Source organism: Lipophrys pholis (genome assembly GCF_963383615.2).
Source record: "Lipophrys pholis genome assembly, chromosome: 19".
Taxonomy (NCBI): domain Eukaryota; kingdom Metazoa; phylum Chordata; class Actinopteri; order Blenniiformes; family Blenniidae; genus Lipophrys; species Lipophrys pholis.
Window position 1 is genome coordinate 7,954,795 of NC_137647.1, and position 11,873 is coordinate 7,966,667.

Consider the following 11,873-nt stretch of genomic DNA (forward strand, 5'->3'; position numbering starts at 1 on the left):
AAAAAAAAAAGAAAGAAAAGAGGCCAGCCTGGCATTGAGGAATTCACAGCTTTGGAAATGAATATCTGCTGCCCAGTGGCATATTCAGTCAGCCTGAGGTCAGGATCCAGCGTTTTGCTTTCATCAGACTTTGTATTTGCTTTTCCTTGGTGCTAATTGCTCAACATGAGGTTATACTGACAGGTTTGGACCCAGAAATATAAACACAGAGATTAAAAAAGCAAACAGGCAGCAGCCGTGTCGAGGAAACAAATCTGACATGCAAACTGTGAACTGCGTCTGTATATATGGAACTGAAGTCGGATAGAAAGTGTCTCTGTTACATATTTGTGTGCTTTTCTCTGTCTTGTGTACAGTACCACATGCTCACATTCGTGTGTGTGTAGGCATTTTCTTGCATGCGTGTGTGCAGTCCAGACTACATTTCCAACTGTTGTGCCCGCAGGTGTGTTTTGCTGCTGCATCCTGATGCACACCACGGACAGAGATTTCTTCTTGCCGGGGGCTTGCTGATGGCGTGTACATGTGTCAGCCATTACAGCAAATTACAAATCCTCCCCAGCAAAAGCTGAATGTTCCACTCCCATTTCGTAATTTCCAGTATGAGGAAGAAGCTGTCGCCCATTTGCGATACCCGGCAGAACCCTTAAAGCTATCATGACAGATCTTTGAAACCACCGCCCAGAAGATTCTCATTTACAGAGGCACGACTGCAGTTTTCTTACAAATGCAACCTGATGTTCTTCACTGTATCCAGAATGAATAAAACTTAGACATTTACTGGTAATAAACTGCAGATTGAAGCTGTATATCAGAGTATTTTGGGTGATTTTGTACAAGATACTGCTGCTAAACATGGTCACTTTTGATCTTGGTGTAAAATTCCTTTGTGTGTTTAAACCTTGGGTTGTATCGTCGTGTCTGAGTTGCTCTCTTTGAAGAAAAAAACATATGCCGTGTACACCGTCTGCTACATGTAAGATACTTAATGGCCGGGCCCTCAGGTAGCGAGGATCAGAGAATACAAAAGCCAACAACAAAGCAGCGGTGTAGCCCCGCCTCTTTAACTTTTATCTGCAAACATAGGCAAAGTCAGCCACAATGACTAATAGGCAAGACTGAACAAAATCACCCTGATCTCTTCAGCCTCTCTCAATTTTCTGCCCACTCATCTTTCTCTTCCCTGCATCCATCGTGTCCCACCACCTTCACACAGGTGCATCATCCAACTTTCCTTGCCTCCAGCAGGACTTTCAGACCTTCAGACTTGCCCCGCAGCTTCACAGAGACATCACTGGATGGATCAGTGGGCCAAAGATCTGAGAGGACAGATGTCTGAAGCTTACGGAGCTTACGCAACACTCTCTCAATGGCCTTGAAAGCATCAAAAAGGGGCTGCAGGCCTGCATCGTGCCTCGAGTTCAGCATGGGAGTAATTTACATCTGAGGAAGAGTTCAGTGGCTTTCGTTCCAGCTTGACTGGGGTTAGATTTGAGCAGCACCCAAAACCAGAGAGCTCAGTAACGTAAGTGATATACCAGTGGATATGGATGTGAACCCAGCGATAGTTTTCATATAAACAAAAACTCAGGCGAGCATTCCCCAAAAACCAGCTGCTCTGAGCAATTTCCAATGTCTTTCATCTCCATTATAAAAAGTAAAATGAGTTTCCGGGAAGCGTGTCTGTACAGGAGCCTCACGTTTTTCCAAGTGTTATTGACTTTCGCTCTGTACTTTACTGAAGCAGCACAATTAGGCAAACGGGAATCTGAAGAGTACAGAGGGCATTAAACTGAACGACAATCATGTCATCACATAAGCCGCAGACCACTTGGGAAATGCCTCCTTTTCTAATCCGGAGCTATGTGGTGAAAAGTGGGATCTGGCGGTTGGCTCCTGGGTGATATTGGGTGTGTTGGGAAGGGTGGAGGAGCGAGGACATGAGGGTTTGAAGAGGGCTTATATATGTTTGTGCCTGCGTGACATTAGTGTGCAGAAGAGGGAAGAAGAGTTTAAAAAAAAGAGAGATGTTAGAGAAGAGACACGTGATTGGCTGAGTATATGGTTTCATGCCTCCAGCACAGTTTAGGGGATTCACTAAATCGTGCAGCTGCAAATCTGACAGAGCCACAAAGGTGAAACATTTTGAACCTCAGTGTTCACCTGAGTCTGTGTGTACATGTATAATACAGCAGAGTTATGGAAATACATAGACTTTTATGCCTTCAGGATGTGACTACGGAGGTCTATTGTTCCCGTTGCTGTGTGCATGTACCACGTCAGAACTCAAACCTAGACAGTAAGCGAGTGAAATGCTTGTGGCTGGCTCTGTGCGGCTTTCTTTCATCGAAAGGGCTCCTAGTCTTGTTGATTGTCATGACGTAAGCTCCAAACCTCAGGCTCGCCTTTAACGTGTCACTGTCACCGTCTATTTCCGCCCACTGTGTGAAAAACAACTTTCTTTCCACTGGTGTCGCTCACTGACACGGACGGTCGAGCCGAACACTGCGCCACTGTTACTGGGCCAGAACCGCCACCCAACTGGAGGCACTTGTTAATTTTCGCACTCACACAGCTTGTCCAAAACAATTGTGAAGACAGAAGAATGCATCTGAATGAGCAGCTGGGTGAGAGTCTTATGATTGAACTGGTGGCTCATGCACCAAGTCAAGTCAGGTCTGGGTAAATATAAACACAAACAGTCATCAGATGGGTGTTAACTGACAGTAATTACTGGTGTAAAACCACAGCAGTTTTTCTACGCATTTTCCGGAGTTTCCCATGTGTTTGAAATTCCAATCTGTCACAGCAACTGTGAGAAAAGAGAGCTGTCATTCTCAAAAAATAAATAAATAAAAAAAAGTCCTGTGTCCATTGCCTCACTGTTGAGTCAGGTCTGCTAAGAAAGTATCACCTATCCTGTGAGATCCTGCAGGCCAGAGGGTGTGTGTGTGTGTGTGTGTGTGTGTGTGTGTGTGTGTGTGTGTGTGTGTGTGTGTGTGTGTGTGTGTGTGTGTGTGTGTGTGTGTGTGTGTGTGTGTGTGTGTGTGTCTCAAGCTGTTTCATGCTGCAGAAACAGGAGATAGACTTCTACCCCATGGGGCCTGTCTGCATTTCACTGGAATGCGAAATTGTGTGCGACTCAAACAAGCAAACGATCAACTAAGGTGCTGATGGTTGTTTTGGCCAAAGGGGACAAGAGTGTACCAAATATGTGACCTAACAGTAAAAATGATGGGAGATAAGTGAACTGTAAAAATAAGTTGATTCACTTTAAAGATTGATATGTTGTTTAATTTGACTCGTTTAAAGCAAAAGTTGCAAAACGTTAACACAGCTTTGACACATAAGCCGTTACTGCAAACTTTGATACCATTTGTAGTAAATACAATTAAAATTCTAGAATGGAGAAAATTGTACAAATATATTTAATCTAATCATTTGCCAAGAGATGTAACTCGTGCGAAAGCGAAGCTCGTGCTAACAAATTATGTTAATAAAAAAACTGAGGCAAGAATATAACATGGGTTTTCATAAATCTAAATCTGTATGTATGTGAAGCAAACTTTAGCTTCACTTATTAATGCCGGCATCTTTTTCGTTTCAGAAAAGTTTCGTGTTTACACGGCAGTGTTTTGAAAACAATGTCCATTTATGGCAGAAACGCTGAAAACTACGTAGTTTCTATGTGGGGCCACTAGTTAGTGCTGTAAGTTCTTTTCGTCATGGAACCCACATACATGTGCAGAGAAGCAATATGCCATTAACATTAACTATGGTGAATATGCGGACATTCGTATGGACAGAAGACGAATTTGGATTGCTGAGTCTCAACTGTAAAACTACCAAGTCCCAGGAGAAAATGGACACTCTGAAAGCCACCATTGTTATTCTCCATCTACTAGCACATGTACAGAAGAACTGTTTACTCCGCCTGGGGTGCGTATGCCCAGTAGCAGCATTTCCCCCCGTTTCCACGGCGACAGAGTTGGAGCGTTTCTGAAAAGTTCCACCGTGGGAGCTGTATTCACAAAGTTGCATTAACTGTAGTTTTGAGCACCTTTGTTAAATAAACGCACTTGTAAAACGCAATGAAAGTTTTCCCTTTTCACTTAAAAACATTGTCATGTAATTAGGGCCGTGATCAGACTGAAGGAAAACACAAACATTAAGCATATATGCAAAATTGCGACATGAGACAAGTGACACCAAATAGTCTAAAAGAGAACCAATCTACACATGTATCCGAGGAGGATTTCATCGATCTTAAATATTAAAACCTCAAGCAGTGAATTTTTTTTTTGTTTTAGTACATGCCTCTAACTTATTCATCCATCTTCTAATATATTGCTTATTCCAACTTCATGTGATATGGGAGCTGATCCCAGCTGACTGCGAGCTGGGGCACGGAAGTCGTGGCCCCGTCGTTCACACAACAAACACAAAAACACCTCACACACACTCACACACCCAATTTGCTTTAGGACACCAGAGTGACTTGGGAAACCCAATGTGTGGGAGAAACATGCTACTACTCCCTCCTACAATATTCTGCTTATATGTCTTGAATGTTTATTGTTGAAGTTGCTCGGTAAAATTGGAATTTCACAAATCAGTGCAGGTTCATAATTTAAAGTGGTGGTCACGGTGAAAACTGTGTCGTTCTCTCTTCAGAACACAGCCGCCGTCGCCGCCGTCGCCGCCGCCGCCGCCACGCCCTCACTTTGCTGTCAAGCTGATAATCACATTGGGTTGTCTGTGAGGCTCATTCCTGTGGGAATGTATTCTGAGCCGTGGACCTCATCTTTTTTAACCTCTATCCCCACACACATGCAGTCACGCACCCCAATGCGCACGCACGCATGCACACACACGCACACATGCGCACACACACACGCACACACACACACACACACACACACACACACACACACACACACACACACACACACACACACACACACACACACACACACACACACACACACACACACACAGCCTCCTCTCCTTCCTGTAAGCCCTCATCTGGTCTCACTTTAGGTTTTTGAGGTCTGTGTTTTTGGGGACACAACAGAGCCGCTGCTCTAAATGACAGCAGGAAGCCTTTTCTGCACACTTCCCAAAAAACACATCTAAAAAAATTAATTTCAATTCTGTTTTGACCAAGCTATCCTTTACTTCCTTGAATAATTGATCTGGATCAGGACGGAGGAAAACAAAGTGTTCTCTCTGTGTTTTTTTTTCTTCTTTTTGCTGTCTCTAGCCTTGGCACAACACTGCGTTCTCTGCACAAATCCAAAGACATCGGCAAGCCAATGAGGAGATCGAGAGAAACAATTACAGCAGGATGACTGACAGATGGGATTATGGGGGCATTGGCTTCACTGGCACCAAAGACAAAGACTAAAACGCAAAGGTAGCAAAATAAGGCTTTAGTGTGCCAAATGTTGACGTTAAAAGGAAGTTAATCATCCATTAAAGGATTAATTTTTTTTTTTAAAGGAAGCAAGTTATGAAAGACAGCTGGAGAAAGATAGTTGGCGCAGTTGCTCATTAGATTCATGTAAAAAGGTAAATGTGTGTGTCTGTGTGCTGGAAAAAAGTGCTGAGGGGCAAAAACCACACAGGCGAGGAATTCCCCTCATTCATGACTAAAGGAGGACCACACAAATAAACACACACACTAAATGTTGTAATTAAATACTAATTATTATCATCTTTATTCAGAGTGCAGTACTTGGCTGCGTGTGCTTCACAGGAAGAGTTTATCAATTTCGGAAGTGCACCCAGACTAAAATACTTTATAGATGTGAGGTAATTAAGAATGTCAATAACTGTAAATCTGCACAGCAAAAATTAATCGATAGATTTAATTACGTTGCATAAGATGAGATTCCATTCTCTCTAAAGCAGAAGTGATACAACCATGAACTGACATTTTCTTTTATTGGTGACTTAATTTAGATGTGATGGTAACTCTATTTTCATTACGTTAATCACAAGCAGGCTCGTAGTTTCTCGGATTCTGTGTTTATATTAGAGATTACCCCATTGGGTCGATTCGACTAACAATAGCTTTTTAAGATGAAGGCAAAAGTTATTACTTTTTAGTGCTTTATAAAGTCACTCAGTTAAACCTTGGAAGCAAGACATTTAATTTTTTGCCTTTGTGTAATTTGACACTGGCCTCATCTTGAAGTGTCTAGAAAAGAAGACAAGTTAAAGTCGGTTCTTGTTCACAAAAGTCTAAAAGCCGAACAACCTACTTATTTGGCACTTTGGCTCCGATCAATCTGAATACCAAACAGTAAATATGTGACCAAAAATACCAAGAAAACCACATGAGGTTTCCTAAACTCATGTTTGCTGTACGTAGACGGCTATTTGATGGTTATCCTTCCTCTCTTCTAATTCAATGCCTGAAAGCAAAAAAGCACATTGTCCAAAATATCACTATTGTTCTGACATTTATTGCACACAAACTTGGTAAAATACACAGCTTTCCTTTGCAGATCATGTCTCCCGTGCAGGCATTTCTGGCTGCTCTACTCATTGAGGTTTAGTGAAACCAAAATGTTGCCTCCAACCTCCTCTGACTCTCACAGCAACATCTGAGGAAGACTTCAAGTTAGAGCACTTCTTTAACTATCTCGTAATACTGGGAATGATGCAGATTATAGGTTTCGGATCGGGTTATAATCACGACGGAGAACACAGAGCTCAGGCACCTCTGAGCATTTTCTGCACAGAAGTTAGCAATCAGCATGACCAAAGGAGCAATTTGGGCTATTAGGACCACCCATCGGAGGTCTGTGGGGAGTTACAGGGTTCACAAGTTCCATACAGACCAAAATGTACATGTGCATGACATGTACATCCATACGCAGTGAAGGACACGGGATCAAACAAAGAGAGAGCTCACACAAACATGCCTCTTTAACTCACACACACACACACACACACACACACACACACACACACACACACACACACACACACACACACACACACACACACACACACACACACACACACACACACACACACACACACACACACCGTGGATCTTATATGAAGCATGCTTGGATTACGAACCAAGACGACAGTGGATGAGCAACCACAAATTGCAGGGAGCTTGTGTTAGCCGGGCGGGTGGGTGCAGCTTTGAGCGGGGGAGGTGGGATGGGAGCAAAACTGTCTGTGGCACCATACTCAGGGAAAGACTGAGGTAATTACTTTCTTCTCTAAAGTTGTATTCAGTCTCTGTCTAGAAACAAAAACAAAAAAGAAAAACACGCGCAATAAACTTGCCGAGACGTCAAAGGCCTCTGACGTTTTGGACATGCGTTGACACAAATACGGCATTTTCCACAGTCTATCATTGTGTTGACTATCCTCGAGCCCAGCCTCGTTTTAAATCATTCCGCTGAAATCCTAAGCCTTCCTAATATTTCCACACTCTGGGCACTTGATAAATGTTTCCCGGCCTCTGGCACAGTTTTATCTCAGGCTCTATTTGATCATTTTTACCGACCTCTGACGCTTTTACTCAGACAGCAAACCCAAACTCGATGAGAAAAAACTTTTAGTGACATGATGAGCGCAGCCTTTCCACGGTTCCGTTCTGGATTACTGTGCCCACCTTTGAGGCCTTTCAAACCCCCTCATGGTCTCTGATCAAGGCCAGATAAAGGGTGACATGTGGGCGCACAATCAGCCGGTCTTATTCTCCTCTTCTATACCGGGGCTCTTATCCCTCAGCCAATCCGCCATCTCCGAAAACAAGAAGCTCTCTACCCTGATCTGAGCGAACAATACCAGTGCCACACACCTCAAGTATTCCTTTGAAGCCGACCTGTGCTGCTACTGCTCTTGCTGCTGCTGCTGCTGCTGTGTCGATCAGGGGGGGGGGGGGGGGGGGGGGGTCCTATCGCCCCAAAACAGATCAGAGTGCAGATAGTGAGTGAGTAAGTTTGCAAACACAGATATGTTCAAACCCCTCTCCGCGATATTGAGGCTGACAAACAGGAATGTGCCTGTGTGATAAAGATGACAATAAAGTGTCAGAAGCCATTGAAACTCCTCGTACTGTTTATTTTCTTACCGAGAGCCCTCATACTTGGGATTCTACGAGGTGCATTTTGGTTTTGCGTTCAGCACAGCTCCGCTCTCACATTTTCAAACCGCTGACATTTTGTTGGAAAGGACAGACGAGTGTGGTTTCCCATTGTTTTGTCCCTAATGTAACTGTATGTTTTATCATACAGTGCAGTGTTTATAGCCAATACGATCCTTCAAGATATATCTTTTCATATATACTCACACCACATAAAATTTGTATATACAGTCCATCAATTCTTGATGTGGTTCTCTCCGGGGCCTCTCGTGGAGGACGAGCAAGAAATCCTCTAATTTGGGTTTTCATAAGCTCTGTCTCTGTCAAACACATGCTGTCCTGACAGCATTAAAACAATGCCCAACCTGGAGAGCCTCGGGTTTCCACAGACGTCTCTTTGATCCAGAGCGGAAATCACATTCCAGTGTCATGTATAAAAGCTTTGTTTATTCTATCGTTCGTTACGTCGAGGGGAGGGGGGGGAGGTTTGGCCAGCACATGTATGTCTGAGACATGTGGAGGGCAGCCCCCTCCCACGTATGGATAGAGACGTCCGAAATGGCGTGTTAGCTCGCATGCTGCAGATATTATTCCCCGATGAACGGAAATTTCTCTATTTTAGTTACAGTCACGCATTCGGGAGCTTTATTCCTCCAACAAAGTGATCACAGCTTCTGTGGTGTGTGAAGCGAGACCACTGCATGACAGATGTTTTTGGGAATATTACCTTGACGAGCTCGGGTATAATGGCATGGCGTGTGGATGCAGAGTGAGACACTTTTTTCTTTTTTTTCTTTTTTCTTTCATTCTTTATTTCTTCTGCGACTCAAAACAGAAGCAGGTGCAGCGCCCTATAAACATGTACGTCTAAGCAACAAAGGCCAATACTGTATATCGCTATTAGAACAAGATGTCCCGCGAATGAGTCAGTTGCACACACACATATTTAGTTGAACCTCAAGGCTTGGCCTCTGGGGCGGGGCGAAGACTTGGGAGTAGTGGTGGTTTAATGTAATTAAGGATTCCTTTTGCTTACGAGCAGGATGAGCGCCAGAGGTCAGCGGCAGAAACGTCTGTGTTGTGATTCTATCAGAGGATTACCACTTCCTCCTTCCTGTTTGCTTCCTCTTGGCCATGCAGCTGTGCTCAGATACCAGTCGGAGTGGGACTGTCCTTGGAGATATCCCGTGCTAATTACTGTCCTGTGTTTTGAGCAATTTCCTTTTCCTCTCCATTTCTTCTTCTCACATCTGGTTCATCTTTGTTGTTGGTTTCTGTCTGTTTTGGGGGAATGTAACTCATGCACTGCCCGGTTTTCCTATTGTCACACGGATTCGCCTGTGCACCAGCTGAGAATGGTGACTTTACAGAGAGTGCATTTAATGATGAGAAATAAACAGAAAGATCATTTGTAATGTTAAAACAAAAAAACAAAACAAAAAACTAAAAGGGAAATGAAAGAGGAAAGGACATCAGATAGAAAAGCAACAAATGAAGAGGTGGGTCGCTTTAGAAAAAATAAACAACAAAAGAGTGGATGTGTGGACCAGAAGGGGTTTTGTCCATCCTGTTCAAATTTATTATCAAATTAAAGACTTGAGATGAAGTCAAAAGAAACATCCAGGTTCAGACGGATTATTTCAGTGATTTGAGATGTGCAAAGGACGATAGGATTAGTGTTCAATGATCAAATGAAATACATGAAGCCAATCATTGATGTTGAGTTACTCTTTTAACAGTTCTCAGTGCAGAGTTGCTCCCCAGACTTTGACGCCACGCTGCACGGCTTTAGAACAGACTAGGATTCTCAGTAACTTTCTACACCATATCTCGGTTCATTGCAGTGGGGCTTTTATGTCATTCTCAGTTTTTCTTTGTATTTGGTGTCCACTACAGCTTTTGCAAATGCCTGACACAGGAATCAGTTTGTTGTGTCTTTACATGTCACCCGCTAAAGCTAAAACTACACATCGCTTCCCTTTTGAAAAAAGAACAATCTAAAAGAAGCGTATATGTTCTGATAGCAAAAACAAACAAAGTGCTTCCATGCCTTTTTCACATATGTAACCTTGGAAACGTGACAAGGATCAAGATAAAATATACAAATTCATCAGGTTCTGACGATGAAGTACACACTCTAGAAGCTCTTGCGCAAAGAAGGACTACAATGGATCTATAAGTCAAACAAGACTGTCAATAGTTTGAATTATATACGTTTCTGTCTTCTATTGTGGAGAAGTCAGGATGCAGCCAGTGCCTGGTAATAAATACAATAGAGGATCATTGTGGTGCTTGGGATCAAATCCAGTTTTCAAGGTGGTACAGCACTCTTGTATTAAACACATCTTGCCATATTGTTTACATGCTTTTAGCAGAATTATTTTGCTGCAGGACATTTCTGAAATACGTCCTCCTGCACAACGTCAATCAAATGGAGTCTGACGAATGTGATTTCTGTTTTGGGGGTCACAAAGCCGATAAACATGTGCATTTTATAATATCCTACCTTTAATTATGAATGATAAGACCTTATGCCTGCTCATTTCCTGCAGCTCTTCTAAACTGAGCAGTCTTGATCATATTTTCCAGACAAAATGATGACGCTAAATGAGCGAAATGGGGCTGTTGGGTGTTTTTTTTGTGTGCCTTAAATGCTTCAGCATTACAGTCTTTGAATGTTTGCACTTCCTTTGCTAATCCTTTGGTTGACACCAAAAGCTTTCATCTACCCCTCTGATCTCGCAGCCTTTGAAAAGAGCAGCTCCACACCTGCTCATCCCAGACACTTAAAGAGCACAAGAGAAGTTGAACGTACCCCCACATCCTCACTTTGTTTGAAATTCCACGGCTCCGGCAGCCAAACAAGCAGCACTCGTGGAGCTACATAGAAATCTTTGCTGACTAGAAAAACACGGAGTCTTCTAATGACTCTAACATGGACTGAGGTGTGATGCTGTGAGTCTCATAACTGCAGGGTCGACATGTTATAAAACTGCTTGCCGGGCAGGACAGTGAGACACCGCTTCACTCTCAAATAACTTTTGCCTCCATCTTGATTCAATTCCTTGCGATAAACAAAATGACAACCACAACCTGAGCGCAGATTTTCGGAGTCAGTTTTTCGAAACCCTGAAAGAGAAGATTTACTTGAAGAGGAAGCACTGAAAGGAGAGCATCAGTGAAAAAGTTATTGATTTGTTGTTTTTGGAAAAGTGAATGGAAATGATTTGAGTGCTGGGAGCTTTAAGGGGAAAATCCTTCCTCTGATTACTGTAATCAGTCCATTGGCAGCAGTAAGGCACACAGTGCTTTGGACAGTGATGTGTTTTAAGCTACAGTTGCTCACAGAGTAATTGTAAGGTAAGTTGACTTTGAATTTAAAGCAGGGGTCTCCAACCTTTATGGCTAATAGGAGCCATTTATGCCCCCCAGCCCCCTGCTGCCAACACATAAAAATTTTGTGGAGCCGCAAAACATATTCCCCTTCGAGCTTTTATTGGCCAAGTGACCATATTTGGTAACTTCCTCATTTTTCTTCCTGTTTCCGCCAAATTAATGACAAGCAGAATGCATAAAAAAATAAATTGCTAACATGTGATGTGTTTAATCAGGACACTTCTGCTTCAGACCTCTCATTAACACTTACTGTATGCGTTTTTAGCCCCTTTACTTTAGAAAAGCACCTCTTACTCCAAGTGAGCATGAAAGATTATGAGACTATTGCTTGTAGTATGAAAATCTGACACCATATTTAATC